This window comes from Rhipicephalus microplus, chromosome X (assembly GCF_043290135.1).
Source record: "Rhipicephalus microplus isolate Deutch F79 chromosome X, USDA_Rmic, whole genome shotgun sequence".
Classification (NCBI taxonomy): domain Eukaryota; kingdom Metazoa; phylum Arthropoda; class Arachnida; order Ixodida; family Ixodidae; genus Rhipicephalus; species Rhipicephalus microplus.
Window position 1 is genome coordinate 286099192 of NC_134710.1, and position 22522 is coordinate 286121713.

General features: G+C 44.1%; 1 long non-coding RNA gene across 1 annotated transcript; it reads left to right on the top strand.

Moving 5' to 3' along the window:
• The first annotated feature begins 6619 nt into the window (after positions 1–6619).
• On the top strand, positions 6620–18953 carry LOC142777175 (uncharacterized). Its single transcript, XR_012887960.1, has 4 exons — positions 6620–7161; positions 9196–9395; positions 13921–14170; positions 17552–18953. It is a non-coding gene; the product is annotated as an uncharacterized LOC142777175 (long non-coding RNA).
• The last annotated feature ends 3569 nt before the right edge of the window (positions 18954–22522 follow it).

Below are 22522 nucleotides of genomic sequence, written 5' to 3' on the forward strand. Positions count from 1 at the left end.
CTTTTTTACACCATGTTTATTATCGCACTTCCATCTGTCATGTCCAGAACGAACGCCACAGCTAGAAGCCCGTGCACCTAAAAATCTAGTGGCAAACATTTACACGTGCTTCAACAGGCGTGGCACATTGTCATCTCTTTTGACAGCCCCCCCTCCCCAAATGTGTTATGTTTGAGCTTCTTACATCTCTGTAAAATGATCAGGTGTCACAGCAAGGCTTGATATGGAAACAACAAATGACTACATCAATTGTAGCAAATGTCATGACGCATCCATTACGCGATGTTCCGGACTCTTCTTAGTACTCGGTGTGTTTCACATTCACAAGTGGGAGACTCTTCTATTTCTTTTACTTTTTATCTGTTTTTTCACACGATGTTTATTAACGTACTTCCATCTGTCATGTCCAGAACGAACGCCACAGCTAGAAGCCCGTGCACCTAAAAATCTAGTGGCAAACATTTACACGTGCTTCAACAGGCGTGGCACATTGTCATCTCTTTTGACAGCCCCTCCTCCCCAAATGTGTTATGTTTGAGTTTCTTACATCTCTGTAAAATGATCAGGTGTGACAGCAAGGCTTGATATGGAAACAACAAATGACTACATCAATTGTAGCATTCTGTTAAGTTCAAATGTCATGATGCATCCAAAGCATTGAGCGAAGAAAATCTGAGGTTGCATCACCGGCCGCTCTCTGTGTTAGCTTTTCCCTTAGTATTGATTTTTTTTGGCACCTCCTCTGGGCTCTCGGTCACAGGAAGACCGAGTTCTGGCAGTTTCAGAAGCTTAACTAGCAAACTAAGTTGTTTGTAAACTTCCAAATTAGAAACCATTTTTTGCGTGCTTTAGCCTTACACTCAAGAGTTTAAATCGGAGTGGATTGATTGTGGTATTCTACAAATATCGTAGCGGCACAAAAACGACCTTCATAATCTTTGTTTCTTGTTACCAAGCTAAGGTTGTTTACAAATTAACATGTCACCAATAAGTTGGGGCTCATGTTTTTTTTTCACTTTGTATAGTCTGAGTTAAACGTAGACCATTATGTGTGCAACACGTGCAGGGGCCGAAGCCTGATCCCTTCAGCAACGCTGGCATCGCTATAAGCTTGCTGTCCGTGCAGGGTTCCCTTAGCGCTGCTGAACCACACACGCATTCCAACTCGGTGCACGAAAGCTGGCGCAAGGAATACTACTCGGCCATCGGCATCATCTCCTTTACTGTGCATTCATTGGTAAGAAGCAAGCGCGTCGCTCGGAGTGGCTGGAACACCGGTAAGCACCCTGGACACTTCTCTAATTTGTGCTGCAGGACGAAGGTTCGTTTGCCCCTGTGACTAGCACTGGTGATGGGACCGATTACGTCGCAATGCGACCAGTCACAAATGGTCGCTTTGATCGTAGTGACTGGTTTGGCTCAGTCACTCACTGCTTAATTTCTCAGTCGTGGGACTGCAGTCGCAAGCCTTTCAACCAATCACATGAGTAGGAAGATGACGTAACCATATTTACGGGGCCATGGCAATGAAAATCGTAAGTGAGCAGACGTGAATTCTTCGCGGCTTGAAAAGTAATAATATTTTACTTGGTTGGTTTAACGTCCCAAAACCACCATACCATTATGAGAAATGCCATAGCGGAGTGCTCCCGAAACTTTCACCACCTGAGGTTCTGTAACGTGCACACACATGGGCCACACTTATTTTCGCCTCCATCGGAAATGGTTCTTCAAGGCCCGGATTCGATCCCACGACCTGCGCTTGAGCATCCCAGAGGTTAGCCACTACAACACCATGGCGGGTTGTGGCTTGCAAAAGAGAGCAAACAGCTCTCGGCTGGAATAGCTTTCTGGCCGCGTGTCACATGTGTGAATCGTCTTCGAGGTGTCAGAATGGCACCGGTGCGTCAGAAAATTGAGCGCGGAGCCCTTTAGTGGGTCAGGCGGTCGTATATGGTCTTCGCTGTTAGACGTAACGCAGAAAAAACTTGCTCTAGCACATTCAACGTGTGCTCGCGCCAAAACAGTCTTCTTCTTTTAATAATAGAGTGCATTAGTTATCATATAAAGTGCGGACATTGCTACCATTGCTCGAAAACCTCGAAAATGTATTATTAGTTCTAGGAGAAAACAAATTCCCACAAATGTGTGCGCTAGGAACACCAATTACGCTAGTTCTAACAAGCTTCTATATTTTACGAGGGAACTTAACCTGCCGACAACTCTTGTTTAACGCAAAACTTTTATCATCACCAGTACTTAACATAATACCTTCTTCATAGGTTAAAAACGATTATAACTGATATTATCATAATAAACAACTTCATCTTAAACGTTCACATTGACGCTTGCTAACGGCACTGAATATTTTGAGCATCATTCATAACCGCCATCATCAACACCTTATTGCTCATGTTCAATGCTTTCATCATTCTCATCGTTAACACCATTCATGGCCTGTTTGCTTGCTCACAGCGCTACTTCAACGTGATCCTCATCATCATTATTTTCGTTTATTATCATTAACAAAGCGCTAATTGTTGCATTAAAACTGAATGCTTTCATAATGAGCATCAGCACTTTTCAACAGGTTTTGCTTGTTGACGGCTCTGCTTCAACGCGCTAATCATCGCTGCTCTCCTATTCAGAACATGGTCTTCTGCTGTCAAGTACAAAATTATAGCATGTATATCTTCATCGCCAATTCTACATCTAGAAAAAACAAATTAATTCCACACCTAATTCCCAGGACCTCCCTTCTCAAACCATGGCCGTCCAGAGGGCCCCCGAGGACCCTGACCATCCCGAGTGGGCCTAGCCAGGTGACGCTGAGTTAACTCGTGTTGATAGTGAACCTATAAAAGTTGTTTTACTAAACCACTTAAATTCATTGTAAAAGTCTTATTTACCTGTAATGCACATAATGTTTTTGTGCAGAATCACTGGGAACTGAAGCGGGTCCTAGAACTATTCGATGTTTTATCAGCTTTTCACGCGAACTCGCTATGCCTGGCGGCCAGAAACATACAAGTCGCAGCGGCAATTCACGTTACAAAACTTTGCTTGTTCGCAGTGCAACAAAACTTACACAAAAACAAAATTAACCCTTTTTGAATAAAACCTAATAAATTAAAGAATATTATGAATTTAGTGTGAAGTTATAAAAAGAGTTGCCGGTGCACAGCTCAACGACTGACTTCAGAAGAATGCTATTTTTCTGTGCGCACGTATTGCTGTTTGTTCACGCAAGTCGACACATACATGTTTCTTATAAAAATTCTGAATCTATAGCAACGTTTCAAATCAATATTTCACGTAAAGATCCCGTCACGCACGTAGTCAAACTCTTTACTCCAGAGACGCGTGGCACATACGCGTAAACTATTGGATCTCGGTATGCGGGTATGAGCCAGATGTGATGGACAGTTTGTTTCTACATAGACTGGGTGAAACCTATCATTAGTAGTTTAAATTCGTTCACCCGATGAATAAAAAAAAATAAATGCTTTGGTCCCAGCAGAAAAGGAACGCAGGAATGCTGCATGGCAATCAAGTAGTCTACCGCGCAAAAACACATGTTTGGCTTTACATGTATACGTTCAAAGTCGAGTACGTGGTTAAAAAGGCAATTATTTGGAAAATTCAAATAATCGAAGAAGTGTCACTTGCGAAAGCTAGGCATTCTTATTTTGGTAAGGGAAACATCGCGAATACGAATCCGTTCTACAATACTTCACTTTCTGGATAGGCACTGCGCCGTGCTCCCGGCCGGGTTGCAGAAATTAGGTGCCTTTTTCATCTTCTAACCACTACCACCACCACTTCCTGGATACTGCGTGCGCATAGTTGTGCCACGGTCAATTCAGTTGTGCCCCGTTCTTGGACATGTGCGATGCTTTTCTGCTGTCATTGAGAACTAAGCAGGCGCGCGTATTACCTTCGCGCTCCGTTTCAAACTTGTGTTCAGGACACCGAGTCGACAGGAGTGCTTTCCTTCACAGCAGAGGTGTTACTCTCGCCGTTTGTCCGGTTCATAGTCTAGGCAAGAAATAATCATCCTAATGACGACGCGGCCACGTCAAGTCAAGTTCAGCATAGTTGTGCCTACTCAAGCCAAGCCTATTTAGCTCAGTTGAAAATGGTAGTGCCTAATGGGCTAAGCACAAATAAGCTAAACGAATCCACGCCTAATCAGCCTTTAATTCTCTGAGCTTAAATTACAATTTGCCCATTCACACCGAGCTCGGCAATGTGAGCCGAGGTAAGCTCAAGTAGGACCAACTAAGACAGTCAGGTTAGGGATAATAAAGCTTAAGAACAAATAATGCCTTCGTTCACTAAAAGTGAAACCTATTCAAAACGAAACCTCTATTGGGCAAGCTGGTCTCAATAAACTAATTACACTATTAAAATATATTCACACTAGCTTGGACTAAGATGTATTCTGATCTATATGAAGCTTCAGATATGCAAATTAGGCAGGCTATTCCGCCCAGTTAGGCTATTAATCTGATTATGATAACTATGCTGCCTGAAGATGTCATTTCGAAGTGAACCACAATGGAAGCCGTTTTTGCCTGGCCGATTCTCGTAATTTATGATGTGATCACAATAGAACTTCATGCATCGACAAGAGAATGCACATGTGCCTATCTGTAGACAAGCTAGAACCAGACGGATGCCGACCAGCTCTGCTCTGCCCCAGCTTTTAGAAACTCGGTGAAAGATCCGCAATTTTTTTTAAGCAAGCTCTATTCCACAGATCTGTCCTACTTAATTTTAGCATTCTTTCAACATATACAGTGTAATAACCTTCATAGATGTTACATAAACAATGCTTAGGTGTTTGGAAAACGAAGACGCAACATGCAGCATGAAATAACATAAATCATTGATCTTATTCAATTTCATTGGTGTTTAGTACATATTTCGACTTGTTGACATGTCACGTTGTTAATTTATCTGCATGACAATTTTTCGTTGGTTCATTACAAAAAAAAACATTTATGCGCTGGAGCCTTAGCATGTCGTTTTGATCTGGTATTTTAATGTAAAATCAATGAATGCTACTGTTTCTTTTTATTTTGTACCTTTTCTAAGAAATACACATATCAGAGACATTCAACTCAATATTAGTAGAAACTTTTTGCCATATTTCTGTAAAAAAATGTGAATATTTACGCATTTCGGCAAGTAATTCACGAGTGCTGAAGTTTTTCGAGCCAAAGCCACGATGTGATAATAAGGCATGCAGTAGGGGGTAGGAACTCAGGATTGATTCCAATGACCTGTAGTTCTTTACCGTGCATCTATAGATACGTATAAGTTCACCGGTGTTGTATATAACGTCAATCGAAATGCTCAAGTATAGTGATCGGAAACAGAACCCATGCATCAGAGATTAGCATGATGATAGTTATAGTACGAGAAGAGAACGACGACACAGAGACAAGAAGAACTGAAGGACTCGGTGTCGTCGTTCTGTTCTCGTGAAGTAACTATCGTCATGTCATACCAAACAGCCGAAGCTGCCACACTTCTTAGAGATTAGCAGTTCGAGACCTTACCTTCTAAGCCAGTGCGGCGGTTGCATTCTGGGATACTAGAACTGTTTACACGCCAAAACAGTATTGGCACCATGAAGTGGAAAATCCCGTGACAGGCGCCAATATCCGACGATTACAAGATGAACGGGAAAGCGTAATCAGGTCGCATTTTGACGTCAGTGAACATAGACGGCATCCACTACCAAAACGTTTACTTTTCACAATTCAAAAGTACCGGACTAGCCCACTACAAGCTGTGAGACTGCATGTCTTAAGAAGCTTTACTTGCATAATGTGACTAGGTGATGATTTAAGATGACTATGTCACGTGACATCCATGTCCATACAGTTAGGACGCCCAGACACGCCATCAGCTTGCGTCAAGCTAGCTCTGTGCACAATATTTTTACGCGTTTCCGTACCGTCACTGACGGTATGACAGTGAGCCGGGTACGTTTATGAGCTCCTCTCAGGCACTCTACGACTACTAATAGTATTATTATAAGGCGCTATAACCAAACTGTACCATGGTTGCAAATGAAGGCGTTTATTTTCTCGTACAGCTGTTTGGTTTTCCATAAACAGTTTGCAAACCTACTCGAGGTCTATGTGACACTTTTGTTTTGAAGTCAGACATAGTACACGCGTCTTCCTGTACCTATTGTGTTAGTGATGTTGTCTAGTACACTAGAAAAGTTTTCTTGACAATTTTGTCGAACTGCTCTGCCTATATAACTTTAGCAAAATTGGTCAAGGTACAAGTTATTGATATTAGCTTCAGAAGACAAGCATGTATTCTTTGTCAGTATTCGACATGGTTAAAAAATGTGAGATTGCAACACAGTTACGACATCAAAAAATTCAAAAGTCTATTTTCATTGTGCAGCCGCACCAGTAAAAATAAATTGTGCATAATTTCCTTGAGGAGTTACATGATGGCGTAATTTTAACGCAGCAAAGTGCATAGTAAAATTTCACCATGCTCTTCTGTTTCATGTAACGTTGCTTTCGCTCGGAAAACGCGCGGAGTCTTATTGTTTGTACCGCTTGCCACCGTTTGCAACAGCCTGGTTTTAAAGGCCCGTCCCGTGGTCATCAAAACGCGTGTTTCGCAGTACCAGAATTAGCTCATGTCATCGTTCTTCAGATACGTTGATATCACTTTACTCATAGTAACTTGTCTGCATGGTCTAGCCCACGTGGTGTCTGTTATCACGCCCGGCAGAACTCGCCGAACACGGCTAGCACCAAGTCCACTTTGGAAATTATTAAATTCAATAGCGATGAAAGTGTACGTGTTTTGTTGAGCGCTATGTTTACATCAGTTACGTCAATAGAAGTGAGTCTAAATGAAAGCATTTTGCTCACCGTGGTGCGCTTGCGGATCACTACTATAAGAAGACGACGATGCATGGTGAGGAATAACAATGAAACACATATTCTAATTCGCACTGTAACGACTTATAGGAATTAAATATTTCAGACTATCTCCCAGAGTGAGTAAGGGCCAATGATTTCAGGAGCATAATCGCCCTCGTCATCGTCGCCAACGTGCACGCGCAGTGAAAGCCTCGTGGCATGGATTTTCCGGTCGTTCGCTGGGCCAACGCAGCTGGTGAGAAGATCTCCGTTTTTTTCTGTTACCAAGAGTGTAACGTGTTCTGCTCCAGGCTCTCTTCGACTACCCGTCAATCTAGAACACTGGTCTACGACGAAGGAGAGCCATACAAGGTTTTTGTTCGACACACGTTTCTCCGACAAGCCTACTGCATTGTATTGTGGCCCGGGCGAGTCGGTTATCCTAAACTTAGCTTGTGTTAGCACAGCACATATGAAAAGAAAAGACTAAAGACGACAGAGGCGTCTAGAAAGATTAGCGCCTACCTTTATAGATGTCTCTGTCGTCTTTCTCTTTTTCATATGCGCCGCGCTAGCACAAGCTAAGTTCATGTCTAACTGCATCTTGTTTATGATCTTATATTGGAAGACGCAGAGACCATGGTCTTTTTTTTTTGAGTGATCACAGTTGATTGGTGCAATATTGAAGCTGACTCCCAATATACATTAACTATGTAATAGAACCGTAGAAGCGTGGCTTCATCATAATCGGGTTGAGTTGACGCGTCCCACGGCATGGCTTGATATCAACATAAATGTAAGTGCTTCGAGTATAGCGTCCCGTCAAATACACATGGCCTTGCGCACCACGACTGGAATAAAAAAGGACGAGCAGACAGCGCTTCTCTGACTCTTTTGTGAAGCACTACACTAATGGTTCATGAATTCTGACCGAATAGCCTGGCATGAGCGTTCTGTCAAATTTGCGAAATAATAATTTTCCCGAATAACTAGGGGAAGCCCGAGACCTCATTCCTCGAAAGATTTGAGCAATTTATCTTGCCTCGATGTGTATGGTGGAATAACTTTTATTTGCATTTCTTTTGCCAATTCTATTTATTTTCGTTTGAGCCTACATTGAGATGCGATAAAACGTTGTGCGCAATAGATGCGTATATGTAGCAGCCGTGCACCTACCCCCTATATTCCAGCCCAGAGTATCCTGCCGAACCCAGCAGTGCAGTGTGGCCTCGTCAAAGCAACTGCTTATAAGCACCTGCTGTCTCCATGTAGTCAGAGGCACGCACATGGTTCCTCATTAAGCGCAACTTTTCATCGCAGCGCCCCACCCACCTCTTTATTGGTTGTGTCCAAAGTACCACATGATTGACAATGGAAAAATAAATAAAACTAACCCATGATGAGCTTCTCCCGATGAGCTTTCTTTAGTATCCCGCTGTCTTTATACAAAGATGGTAAGCAAGCTGTCCTCGGTATGGAACATCCCTGACCTCCCGCCGCCATTATCATCGAAAAACCTGCGCAACCATAACAGAGTCAAAGCGAAGAGCAGATTTTTGCACCCCTTCTCTTGTAATCAGGGAGAGGGGGGGCTTCTCTTTTACACACCCTCGTGCACACGCAACACGGAGTCACAGTCTGTGGTTAACGTGCATTCTTTGATCCATCTGGATGAATTCCCATTTGCACACACACACATATCATACGCAAATATCTGCTTACGTCATTTCTTCTAATACTTCTAATACCACTTATGTTGTGCACCTAACTAGTCTATATGTATCAACTTTGGGAATTGTTGATACTCAAGTGTTCTAAACTTCTTCCTACATCTTCATTTGTTTGAGCCCTCAAATTTTTTCTTTCGCTCGTTATTCGAGAACATTAAGCGCTGAAATTCTGAGGTGGCATAACCTGCCACTTTCTCCTTGGTATGTCTCTTTCGTTCATTTGATTGCTCTTATTCAGGGCTCTTAGTTAGGGTAAGATCAAAATTCAGGCAATTTCAGATGCCTAATGAATAAAACTAGGTTTGGTGTGAAATTCCACAGTCAAACCTACTTTCTTCCGCCGCATAACGTAGCGCTGTAGAACTTGATTTCTTCGCTTGCTTGTCCTAATCCACAAACTTCGTAGTGTCATATCAATGACTTTCACACTAGTTTTCCTGTCTAACTTAGCCAAAGGTTGTTTGGTAATACTATGTCCTCAATAAGTCGGGGCTCAGTTTTATCACTGCTTTGTACTGTCTCGGCTACGCCTTGATCGATGATGTGTGCAACACGCCCAGGGACCGAAGCCTCAACGCACCGGCACCGCTGGCATCACCCCAGGCCTGCTGTTGACCTAGAGTCCGCCTAGCACGGCTCAAGCACGCACGCAGCTCAACTTGGTGTACAAGAAGTGGCGCAAGAAAGGCTACTTGGTCGCCGACGCCATCTCCTTCGTTGGTCTGGACAAAGCGCCTTCCTTCGAGTGGCTGCAACACCGGTAAGGACGAACTTATAAAGGATGTTTCTGACGCACTGTGAAAGATTAAAATACAGCCGTTGGGACGTTATCCTCGAGTTAGTCTCGCACACAAATGCGCATCCACTACATCTGAGCAGTAAACAAGCTTCATCGAAATCGCCCCGTTAGCTAAGCAGTTGTTTGCATGGAGACTGGCAAAATTTGAGCATCTCTCTCGAAGTCACGTTGAAATGACAGTTTCATCGAAAGCGATCGTCTCGGAATGTGTCCCTGGACACTCTGATGCATTGTATACACTACAGAATGAAGATTAATTCACACCTGTGACTTGTACCGGTCACACGACCAAGTTATTTTCAATGCGACTGGTCGCAAAAGGACGCGTTGGTCTAAAGTGACAGCCTCCACTCATTCGCATGCTGCTCGATTTTTCAGTGCAGGGATTGCAGTGGCAAACCACTAAACCAATCGCCCGCGTAAAAAAGTGACGTCAGCTAAACTACAGAAATGTGGCGATGCGAACCGTATGCAAACAAATGTGCACACAAAACTGCAAACATCCGTCACCGGAAGTCAACTTTGCTCGCTTGTCGCAGGTGTGAATGGTATTATAGTTGCCGGAATGGCACCGGTGCATCAGCTGGCATTCTTAATTTTTAAGGGCGAAGCACTTGATTTGACGGGAAATTTGAGCGCAAAAAACGCACATTCACAAAAGGAGAGGATAGAACGGGTGCTACATTCATGTATCTTTATTTGAGGCATTACCCGCAAATCTATCAAGAAAAGTACGCATGCGCACGCAGTCATTTGCTTATATATAGTCCAACACTTTTTCACTTACAAACAATTATTACGGTATTCAGCCTCCACCTTCCAAATCTTCTTCAATGTGTCACTGACACACATGCCCCCTCGCTTCTCAATATGATACGCTTCAAGCAACTCCCCTGAAAAATTAATCTTACATCTACTCACAATCTTCATTTCACAGTTTCGGCTCCGCACCCCACAACTTGCTCAATGCTCTGCCAAGTTAGTACCCCCATTCTCAAGTGCGAATGATCCACCATCCGATCATCAATGCATTGACCCATCTTTCCTATATATGCCACACCGCAGGTCAACAAAATTTCATAGAGAATCCCCGTGCAGCAATAACGAACTTCCCACCATGATTTTACAGCGAAAGCTGTTATGAGATCACAACGCGTGTCGCGTGTGGCGCCGTAGTTGTCCGCCGCCGCCGGTGTGCGTAACCACTATCGCAAGAAATAAGAAAAAAAATCTGAAATAAAAATACCAGACACGTGGAGACATAGCGGGATAGAAACCCGGGTTCACTGCGTGCCAGCCCACTATTCTACCGCTGAGCCACGCCGGTGCTTGGGACTCGTTCGCCAACTTGCTTAGGCAGGTTTGATGTCGGGAAAGTAATTGTGGTATTGTGGGTAATAAAGCGTTTTATAACAGCAAGGAACAACCAGGCGCCACACAATGCGAATCGCGTAACTATTGGGTCGTCCAATGCTCAAGCACATCAGAAACAATTGTTCATCACATAATATCTGTGGCGCATACCCACTTCCGGCGTAATTCTTCATCGTAATGAGCCATTGAATGCAACACAAAATTCGCACAAACTTCGTCGCACGTGTTTAGCGGATATCATCCTTCTCCGAAGAATGACGATAGATAGCTTAGTGAATGCCAGCCTACTACACAAAAATTCTCATTATTTATGGTGTAGTGGGTAACCAGCAAGTGTACTTCTAGTATTTACACGCAGTGTGTTTAGAAAAGGCTCTGAAAAGCCGCTGTCCGTGCTCTATCGCTGGGACGGTGCTGAGCGTTCCGTGCAGGCCTGGTGATTTATGTCTGACAACGTTTTTTTCTTCTATACCACGAGAAAGACACGGGCGCAACTGGGCCAGCTTCTTTAGATCGTGCCACACCACTGGCACCTTATGACAGTTTTGCCAATTTTTTTCACGTCGTGCGCAACCTTATGAACGTATGGCACCACGACAGGTTTGACCGATGACCTTTCTTGGGCGCTTATGTGAATGTTTTTTTTTTTTTTTGCGCCCAAAAGTTTCATCAGCTATGCACCATCTCACTGAATTTAAAGCTTTGTTGAGAGCACTTTAAGGGGCCAGGCTGTAGTATACTGTCATTGTCACTTGGCGTTAAACAGTTAAGAGCACATATATATAACATGCATAGCTGTTGCATATACTGTGCGTGCTCGTAACAAGAAGAATTTCCTGTGTCCATTAGCTCTTCAAGTGCTTTGATGATTTTTTTAACGCATTCAAAAATACATATAGCTGTGGCAACTGTAGCATATAGAAGTCTTATCCCTCCTGTTCTTCGAGGGCCTTGATGGTGATCTAAAGTGCTCACATTGCGGTTTTCGCTCCGCTGCGATGGTCTATTGGCTAAGGTACTCGGCTGCTGACCCGCAGGTCGCGGGATTGAATCCCGGCTGCGGCGGCTGCATTTCCGATGGAGGTGGAAATTTAGGCACGTTTGCTCAGATTTGGGTGCACGTTAAAGAACCCCAGGTGATCAGAATTTCCGGAGCCCTCCACTACGGCATCTATAAAGATCATATGGTGGTTTTGGGGCGTTGAACCCCACATATCAACCGATCAATCACATTGCGGTTATAGCTGTGGAAGCACGAACACAAAATTCCTGTATGAAAATTTAAAAAGCAGCTGGCAAGAAATAAAGAGAAAGGAAGACAGGCACTGGGTAGGGAAATATAAATAAATGGAAATAAACGAAGAGCACAGAAAAAACGGAAACTTGACAGAGATGGAACACCAGAAGGAAAGAAAGAAAACTGAATAGGAACAAGGAAGCGTTCCATCTCCCACGTTCTTTGGGCTTATAGTTACTAAGGTAAAGCTTATCTCAAAACAGGACGAGACACTGACAAGGTGGTAAGAGCGCGAACTGCATACTGCATAGTCACTGTTTCGTGCGGCAGAAGTGACTGAACACAACTCTTCCATGGAGTGGTTGTACGTCTGCAATAGCGAGGGTGCCATTTTTTTTCGCCAAATCATCTACGTAGTAAAACTATTGCACGAAAAAAGGTGCTGCCAAATAATAAAAAAGATATCTGGGTTGTTTACGTCCCACAACCACTATACAATTATAAGAACGCCTTAATGGAGTTCATGGGATGTTTTGACCATCCGGTACCTTTTAACCTGCTCTGACATCGCACATTACACAGGCCTCTATCATTATGCCTGTATCGAAATGCACCCGCCGTGGTCGGGGCCGATCCCGCCACCTTTGGGTCAGTAGCTGATCACCGTAACCGCTACACCAACGTGAGGACAAACGTGCTCACTACTTTAAAACTATTTAATTACTAATTTTCGTGTGACTGTTGAAATATAGTTTGCAGGGATTCCACGCTATAGTTTTCAGGGATTCCACCTTGATAACAGTCATTATGAATCCAGCGCGATTCAGTTTAACAAAAGGTTCACCGCACCGCGAGCACCGCTTAAAGCATCCAGCCTCTCTACATATAGGTCAGCAGATATCAGGCGCGAACTTGCATGTTCTTAGTGGCTGGACGGCGTCCAGGTGAATGAAACTGGCGCAAAGTCAAAAGAAGGAGTGTAAAGTGCACGACCAGATTCGTCGCATGTGCTCAAAGTGTAGTGCATAGGATACCGATAGCCTAACGTGCTTACTTCCAATGCAATTCGCTGAGTATGTCAAGGTAAATCAATGCGTGTTTCTTTTCACTGCCGCTAGGTATGTCTTGCAAGATGTCTTGTCTTCCATAACATAACTTGATGCCTTACAAGTGTGGTGCAGTCTTTCGCTTTTAAGCGCTACAATGAGTATGACATGCTATGGTTGAGTAGGTGCAGCTCAAGCAAAGAGTGTCTGATTACCAGGGCAGAACATCAGACACGAGGCCTCTTTTACTCGCGAAAGACAGAAGGAGAGCATAGAACACAGGATTTATCTTTTGATGTAAGTGGTGCCTGCAGAAAGGAACCCATACTGAGTGCACCCCTTAAATTCTAAGCATGATATCACTGCTTGGATAGTCGGTAACTTGCGCTAAGGATTTTTTTTTCGTTGAAGCTGCACTACCAGAACAATTATGCCTCATGGTTCAATACTAAAATAATCGCGATGAGCAGCGAACCAGTTTGGGTTCATGTATTATAGTGCATATATTAGGGCCTAGATGTCCTCTGAGGTGGTTTTAAAAGGCCCTAACTACGCTGAGGAGCCCCTTCATTATCTGAACTGTGCCATAATGACGCAGAAACTAATAAATTCGTGAGCATTAAACCATGCGATGCAGCATTGTTTTAGGCGTCTTCATTCTGCGCGTGATACTTGGGTGCAAGCAGCATAAGGTTGTCAACGTGCGTGTTTGCGTGACAGCTGTTGCCACGTCATTTCAGCACAGTGATGGGATCTGTTGGTGCATTCAGTTAAAACATATTAAAACCACAAAGTCCTTCAAGACAGATCATCGATCGTTTCCGCGCAGATTTCTACCACAAATACACCGTGGCCTTAGACTCAGCCCCAACAACAAGCGGACCCGAGCTTCAGCTGCTACTGTTACGTGCTCAACTGGACCCGACAGCTCTTCTACACTGTTCTCGACATGCTACTGCAGACTTTCCAGTGGGTCGTGACCGGCATGGCGATGCGTGGGAGCACCCACCCAGTTCCAGAATCCGTTCCAGAGCACTGCCAGTGCCTACACCAGCTGCATCGCCATCCTGAATGGGAAGGTGAGACAAGTATTTTCGCAATGCTTTTGCAGCGATGTTGCACACTCGCACTCCCGAAAAGCCTTCTCGCTGCGGCTAGAAAATCATCTATATAGCGGTTCTCAGAAAATTTGCCAAAGTTACTAAGCTGGATAATTGAAGGGAAGGGATATGTGGCTGATTATTATCTTAAATGAAGAGAGAAGTCGGATATCACAGAAGCGAAGAAGTAGGTTGTTGGTTAGACTAATTAGAAATAATTAGTGTAAATGTAAAATCAGGGAGAGTGCAGAGAATAGAAGGAACAAATACTGTACGCACCGCACCTGCTCATGTCATCTGCAAATATTTCAGGTTTCCACTGTTAGTGGGAGGTCGCCTACAGACGTTCGAAGCGAATAAAGTGAATGGAGTTCCGATGCCATACCGTATATAAATAGACATCTGCTTCACAAGCATACTTCGCTTATTCGAGCCCTGCTACAATTTTAAGGCAACGTTATTTAGCGCTGAAATGCGTGTAGTAGTTAATCCCGAGATGAATGCAAGAACATTTATGAAAATTTGTGCTGTAAAACTGAGGTTATTAGTGTTTAAAGTTTAAAACTCGAGCAGGTGGAGCTATGAAACGTTCTCTTTTGCATTTTATTCTACCGCTGACGTCGAAGGCTGTTTCCAATCGAAGCGTGGGTGTTATCTATCAGACATACGCGGTGATTGGAAACGGCCTTTGAGGTCAGTGGGAGAGTGAAATGCCTCGAGGTGGCAGTTGCACAGCGTCTCTATAGCATCGTTTCAGAATTGTTTTCAAGATCTTATATTTAAAACAAAAAACGTATTGTATGTGAGAAAGTATAAGTACCACTCAATAGCGTGTTAAAACAATCACATGTGACTGGTCGCGTAAACGATCTACATTATCTGGGGCATGGATTCTCTAGCCGCTGTATATGTCATTCCACTCTGAAAACAGCGTGGTTTCTTCACAGAAATAAAATTATAACAGCTTTTTTTTGGTATTACCATACGTGGTACAATATCGGTGCATTCGACAGTTCGAGAAGTGATGAAAACTGCACGCTAATATGTGTCGAGGGTCCCTTTTAAAAAAATAGACTGTGTCGCAGTGACAGACAATGTTTCGTAGTAAGTAAATTGCTATTCCGGATGACATGGTAATGCGAGCATACGAAACGTTTTGTGTCATTAGGCTTAGGCTGGCGTTTGTGGAAAGCAGTGCTTTTTTTTTTTACCTTCATAGTTCCGTAGTCACACTTAGACATAGACTGGCCTCGATTCTAAAAAGTGCACAGAAAGCAATACAATTTCTTTACCAACTGCATATTATGTCAACCAACACCGCAAGCACTGACATAACAATCCCTAGCGTCGTCACCTCTTCACTATAGGCAACAATACAAAAAAATAAATTCACACTGTATTCACGGATTGAATGGTGAATGCAGCAAAGAATCCGTCTGTCCGTGCATCCGTTCGTCTGAGCATACATCCCTCCATGCCTCTGTCTGTCTGTCTGTCTGTCTGTCTGTCTGTCTGTCTGTCTGTCTGTCTGTCTGTCTGTCTGTCTGTCTGTCTGTCTGTCTGTCTGTCTGTTCATCTGTCCGTCCGTCTGCCTGTCTGTCTGTCTGTTTGGCAATGAGCACGAGCCACCACGGCCCTCTGCACCTGCCGCTCCGCTTTGTCCATGCCCCACCAACGATCCGACACGTACAGCAACGATCCAGAAGACTCGGAGAGACACTCGTTCCCCGCACATCCAAGCAAAGCCCGCGCAGCACCGAATTAGACAGTAGCCGCACAGCGCCATGTATAATATCCTCACTCTGTAGGTGGATGGGTGGATGTATGGATGGATGGATAGATGGATGGATCGATGGATGCATGCATGGATGGATGGATGGATGGACGGACGGATGGACGGATGGACGAATATGGCTGTACCCTTTAGATCGGGTGGCGGCTAACGCCACTTAGCCGTAATACGTCGTGAAACACGAACTAGATGCGAACTTCTATGAGACAGCGCCTTCTATCATAATGTTCGGGTGACACTGCCTGTCATGCCTTGCGCGGGACGATGTGAGACTAAGAGGAGCTTCCCTCCTCAGATCTTGCTATGGTCTGCTGGTATAAAAACATCGAAATAATAAAATTGTTGCACTCCGATACACCCACTAGAATATAGTGGTGTTGTTACCTATTCATTGTAAGAGAAGCTCTGATAGCACTGTGAAGTCGGGTTCACTCTACTGAGCACTCATTGTGCCTTGTGAAGACTAGACACTAGAATATCTGCATTATCTGGGGCATAAATTTTCTCTCGCTCTCACCCTCTCACTTTAGCGCTCCAGTAATCGTCACATTTTTCGCGCGCCTCTCCTTGCCCACTAGGTTGGTACATGGTAAATTATGCGCGTCAAGGCAACTTGGGCTTGTCTATGATACGCCACTAGAATAGCGCAAACGCAAAGGTGGCTACCCTGAAGGCAAGGAGCAAACACAGCTTCTGCATCAAGTGGCACTGGTTTCATGAGTATGGAGAATTAAGGACGACGCTAATGGGTGGCACGAGGCCATTGCGATGAGAGTCACGAATATACCTAGATATGAAAGAGCACACCTAGATGTGAAAAACCACATTTAGGCGAAATGGTCATTTTTCGTACGGCAGATGCATTAAAATGGAACTAACTTCAACGAAAACCCAGCGAAAAAGCCCACGTAAGAAATCAATGAATGTCCGGTGCTCTCAAACTTTTATTCGATACACTCCGTATGTTTCTTGTGTATATAAGGTTTTCCTAAATCATTTCTTGTCTTCCTTGACCATGTTGGACCTCGCTCAGTATTTACTCTTTTATATTCAAGACATAAAAAATACTGGAAAGGTAGACGTTTTCCTTTAGTTCCTACTGCATCGTTGGTGGAGGGTTTCTTTCGGACCACTTTCCAATGATTTCATTCTCTTGTAAAGCTGCCATGGCCGCTGAACATAGCCCGCCGTAACGCATATCTGCACACTTCCTATATGAAGTGCTAGCAAAACTATTAACGCCACGCAATCCAAGATCCAGTTATTTGTGTTCGTCACTGACGCGTCATTATAAGGCCACGCACAAACACAACAAGAAAAGTAAACCTTAACGACGGACACGCTTCTGAAAAAATGGAGGTATCAATTGAGAGGGAGCATTCCGGATAAAGTGAATATAGCACTTCTGAGGAACGCAAACAGCTATAGTTTTCTGCTACCCAAATGGAAGTGCAAATTGTGCTCATGTGGTACGTTGAAAGAGGAAGGAACGAGATGCCATTCGCTCTTGCGTTGTGTATTCCACAACCATGGGCCACTTCGGTTATGAGACAAGGCTACACTTGCAGAAGCTGAGAGAGGAGAACAAGGAGGACGGAGACTCGAGACCTCTTGTCAGCAGCCCCCAGTGCTCCTGAATCCAGCAGGAAGACGCGCCGCATCTGACTGACAACCACGCACGGGATCGCGTTGTTGGCCGGCGGTGCTGTCGAATTCCTCCGCACCTGACCCACCAGCCATAACGCATCTTCAAAGAGATGGAGCGGTACGGGGCTAGGCAGGTGGCACGGAACAACGCTGCTCTCGCGAGCGCCTTCAGGCATGGAATCTAAGCACCCCCTTCCCACGGTGGACGTTAAGGAAACCTGCATGCGCTTAAAGCGCATTTATTTTTCACTTCTGTAGTTCTTTTTGTGATTTTATTTCTACGAAAATAACGTGTATTGTTGAAAAAACGGTGTCGTGTAGATTCTCATCTTTTGTACACTCTTAATCAGGTCCTGCATAAATGATCAAAATATTTAGGAAAGCCGACGAAAAATATCCGGTTTCCTAGCTGTATTCAACACCTTAAGCGGTACCTGACTTGGAGTATATATAGGATATCTAATTCCATGTCTCTCGTTTTAGAGTAGATAGGATATCTAATTCGATGTCTCTCAGTTTGAAGCAAGGGTATTCACACTTTCCACGTAAGCGAGCGCCACAGCGCGGAGTTTTTCGGATGCCGCAAGACTGTGATGATAAACGTTGGTGCGGGCGCGTCGTAGTCGTGTTGAGTCATGGCGAAAAACGGGCTACGAGCGAAGAGCAATCGCATGTGTAGTGTTCCTGTCTCCTAAATCACCCTTGTTTCCCCGAGTCCGTGTCTCTCGAGTAATTTGAACAATCGTTTCGCGGCTAAGCCGGCGCGGAGAACCGTACATCTCGCCATAAACGCATGTGTGGCGCTTTGTTTACACTAGCGCTGCCACTCTTATAGCTCTATATTCTTGCATATCGTACAAAGTTTGCAAAACTTAATAAGAAATACTGAACTTTACGGCACCGGTTGCGCTCCAAACTTTAACTTTTATGGTATTCGGCGGGCGCTTTCACTGCGCTTGCTTGCAGGCAGAGGGACTTGTCATGGACGGCTGCACTTGTCGTTTCCCGTATTCCACAACACACGACGTTACCACAGTGAAACGCTGCCTTCGCTTTGACAATACACCTCTGTGTTTTGTTGCCAAGGTCAATGATAGCTGTTGGACATACCAGAGGTCCGACAGCCGCCTGATTCTCGAGTCGCGGACACTTTCGGTTAGCCTCCATCACCTCTCGTCTCGCTATGTTGAAACCCTCTTCGCGCCGCCTACATGTCCTTGTGAGTGTCAATAAAACGCGCATCCTGCGGGAAGCTTGCGGCCCATGGATGTTACGCAATCGGGCCTCCGCTTCACAAGGAATAAAAGGTTTGTTCATTTGTTACATGGTGCTTCCATTATTTGCTCGCGTATTGTGATCAATAGAGCTTTGTTAGAATAAGCTATAGGGTTGAGACTGGTCTCGAGCACTTTTGTGAGGCACCCTATGCGGTCAGTGTTGAAACATAACCATGGAACAAGAACTCTATATTTCACCATTGGCGTTCAGATTTTAGTCAATTTTAAGAACATATCCATATGTTTCTCAAACTCTGACAACAACCCCTTGCAAGAAGGATTTATATCTGAGATATGTGAAAGGTTTTCTTTAAATTGCAGCTTTAGAGGGCATATTGTTTTGACAACCTCTTCCCTCCTCTTCAACCTTATTCACTGTCGCTGGTCGTGCGGGGATAAATTTCAGGACTGCGGCCCACTGGTCGAGGTGACTTTGACGGCCCTGTTTTAGAGCTACCTACAGTTCTGCTCTTCCGTGTTCGAACACCAGAAAATGACTTCACGCACGCATTTGACCTTGCATTTCAGCCTACGTCGACTTTCACCTCTTCCTGCTTGCACGTGCGACGTAATAGTAACCGACATGCGCCACAAGAGAAGGTGAAAGGGAACAAAAACATGCACTGTGTAGGATGGTTCTCTCCCATGCCCTCCTGTCGCTGGCCGGCGAATATCGCTAGCCTGCACGTGCCTCAACTCCTGTCCTCAACTCCTGTCACGAGACGCCCGCGCCGGCAATACGAAGAGAAATGAACACACCGTGCCACTGCTTGTCGGGCAGTTCCGCCGAAGCGTGGCGCATCGCCAAGGCATGCTTTCCATGGTAGTTGCTGCAATCGCAGGACAAGCCTTGGTTAGCTGTTAAACCACGGAATTCTTTCCGTGAAGCAATAATAAGTGAAACAGGTACTCATTTATCAGAAGGAACAGCTGATTAGACAACAAAAAATTGTTACTTATATATGCCTGTGAACGCCTACATAAAAAGCATTGGATGTATCAGGAAATATGCTAAAAGTCTGCAACATTGTTAGGTCATCTTGCTCGATATTTTCATTTTTTATACAAGGTGTTTCAAGAAATGTGTCCAAGATTCTTTAAAAACTACAAAAAAAACGAGGTGTATGCGTGGTACTTGCGGCATTGCCTTCCTGTGGCAGAAGGCATCTTCAGATGGGTATAAACAGTAATTAGGGCATTGAATATGGAAATTACCAGAATTTACTTTTTAACTAGTGGTAATAGCCAGCTGAGTCTAAGAGCAAATTTAAGCCCTCCCTACGAATAGATGACACCCACTTTGAAATGTTGGAAAAGCAGTCACTGGTAATCACCGCGGAGCAATGCAATCTGGCCAACTTAGAGGGCTAAAATGAAACCGAGGCACCAAATAGAGCATTTATATACCATTAACTTTAACAACACCTTCAATGACGACACGGTTTCCCTCACATTCGGGGAGAAAAATAGGCAAGCGTCGATAAGCGGCCACGAAGCGAAATGTCTAAACTGACGATTGATAACGGTTGATAACCAAGTGTAACTGCTGGGAAGAGCAGTTACGCTAGGATAATTAACACTCACTCTTGACCATGGGAATTACCTGCCAACGACTTTACTTTAACGCATAATTTTTATCATCATCACTTGTTTTCATAATCACCCGTTTCAAGAGTACAAGTTGTTCGTCATTATTATTGTTATCATCATCATATCTTCAACGCTCTAGTGACTCCTTGCTTGCTTGTTCCTCTGTTGCGGCTCTCATCCACAAAGGGGGATCAGCCAAGAAGCCAGCAGTTAATGTAAGTGAACAATTAAGGACTATCCTATGAGAAATAACGTCGCTTGCTAATGACGTTGACCTGCAATTCTACTATCACTGATTATCGCTATCAGCAGCGCCTGATCCCTCATTTTCAACGCTTTCATTAGAGTGGTTTCATCATCCATTGTTACCAACTCGCGCAAGCAAGTACCCTTATAAGTTACATTCATCATCAATGTCGTTATCACCATTCAAGGCCCAAATTCATGACGATGATGATGACAATGATGATGATAGATTCTACGTACGACGCACTTCAAATCTGTGGTATTGATCAAAAATAAATAATTTATAAGTATGATATGAGGAAGCTATCACTAATGAATTGTAGGATAGTTAAAATAAAATATTCATGCTAATTCAGATACTTGAGATCAAGACCGCCTTGGTTTCTTAAAAAAATTTCAAGCGCGGAACAGAGATCCCGGTGACTGACCTAAAGAGGAGGCTTCCAAAAATAGAACATTTGAAATAACAATATGCATGTTAAACACCGCTTTTGGAAATGCTTTTTCTCAGTAAATTGAAGTGGTTGCGCAATGAGAAGTAATTTGCTTGCCCGCAGTGCTACTTCAACGTGGTTCGCATCACCTTTATTGTCCTTTATTATCGTTATGAAATGATTCATTCTTACGTTCAAACAGAATACTTTCCATAGTTGATTGATTGATATGTGGGGTTTAATGTCCCAAAACCACCAAAGGATTATGAGAGACGCCGTAGTGGAGGGCTGCGGAAATTTCGACCACCTGGGGTTCTTTAACGTGCTTCCAAATCTGAGCACACGGGGCTACAACATTTCCGCCTCCATCGGAAATGCAGCCGCCGCAGCCGGGATTCAAGCCCGTGACCTTCGGGTCAGCAGCCGAGTACCTTAGCCACTAGACCACCGTGGCGGGGCCTGAATACTTTTATTATCAGCATCAGCATTGTTCTGGTGCCCTTCGTTTGTTGACGGCTCTGCTTCAATGCGATAATTGTAGGCCGCAACGTTCGCCTCCGCTGGTGCCTGCAACAGATATCAAAGAAATAAGGGAAGAACGAACCAGGTAGAAACGGAGTTTGAAACCGATAATCTCCACGCCAGCCCCTGTAGTCTACCACTGAGCTACATGGGTACTCGAAACTTTGCAGCTGAAGAACTCTACACAAGCCTCATGTTGGGAAGGAGCCACTTTAACATGCGGAATATAACGGGGAAGAAGAGTCAATAACAATTAGACATCACAAAATTTGAATTGTGTAACCAGAGACAGAGAAAGAAAAGCAAAGGAAATGCAGGGAGGCATCAAACAATAAAGACTCTATTTAGAGTTGGTCGTTGACTGCTACCAACCCATTGCAAAATACTCGGCCATAATAAATCATCGAGATCAGCTACAGAATCAAATATATGAGTAGTGGGTATACCTTGCAAGCGTAATTGTACTAGTAGCCGCAAAATAGTTCGCAAAGGGTTCAAGAAATGGTGCTTTCCACGCAGGCATGGCATTTTAGGGGCGAAGCTTCTAAAGGCGTGCGTCTGTCTACCCCTTGTATGTATGTACGTGACAGCCTGTAGTTCCACCTTTGCGAACTGCCACTACTTCGTCCTTACAAATATCCCACAATGCCCCATCACATATCCACCACATCACCGACCATAAATCCGTCATAGTAAAAGGCGAACGGAAGTGACGAGTACAAGAAACTTTATTATTTGTGTTAGCAAAACTAATCACAAAATGTTTTATATAAATATATTCAGTGTTTGTCACGTCTTTGATGGTGTAGGGGGCGATATTTGC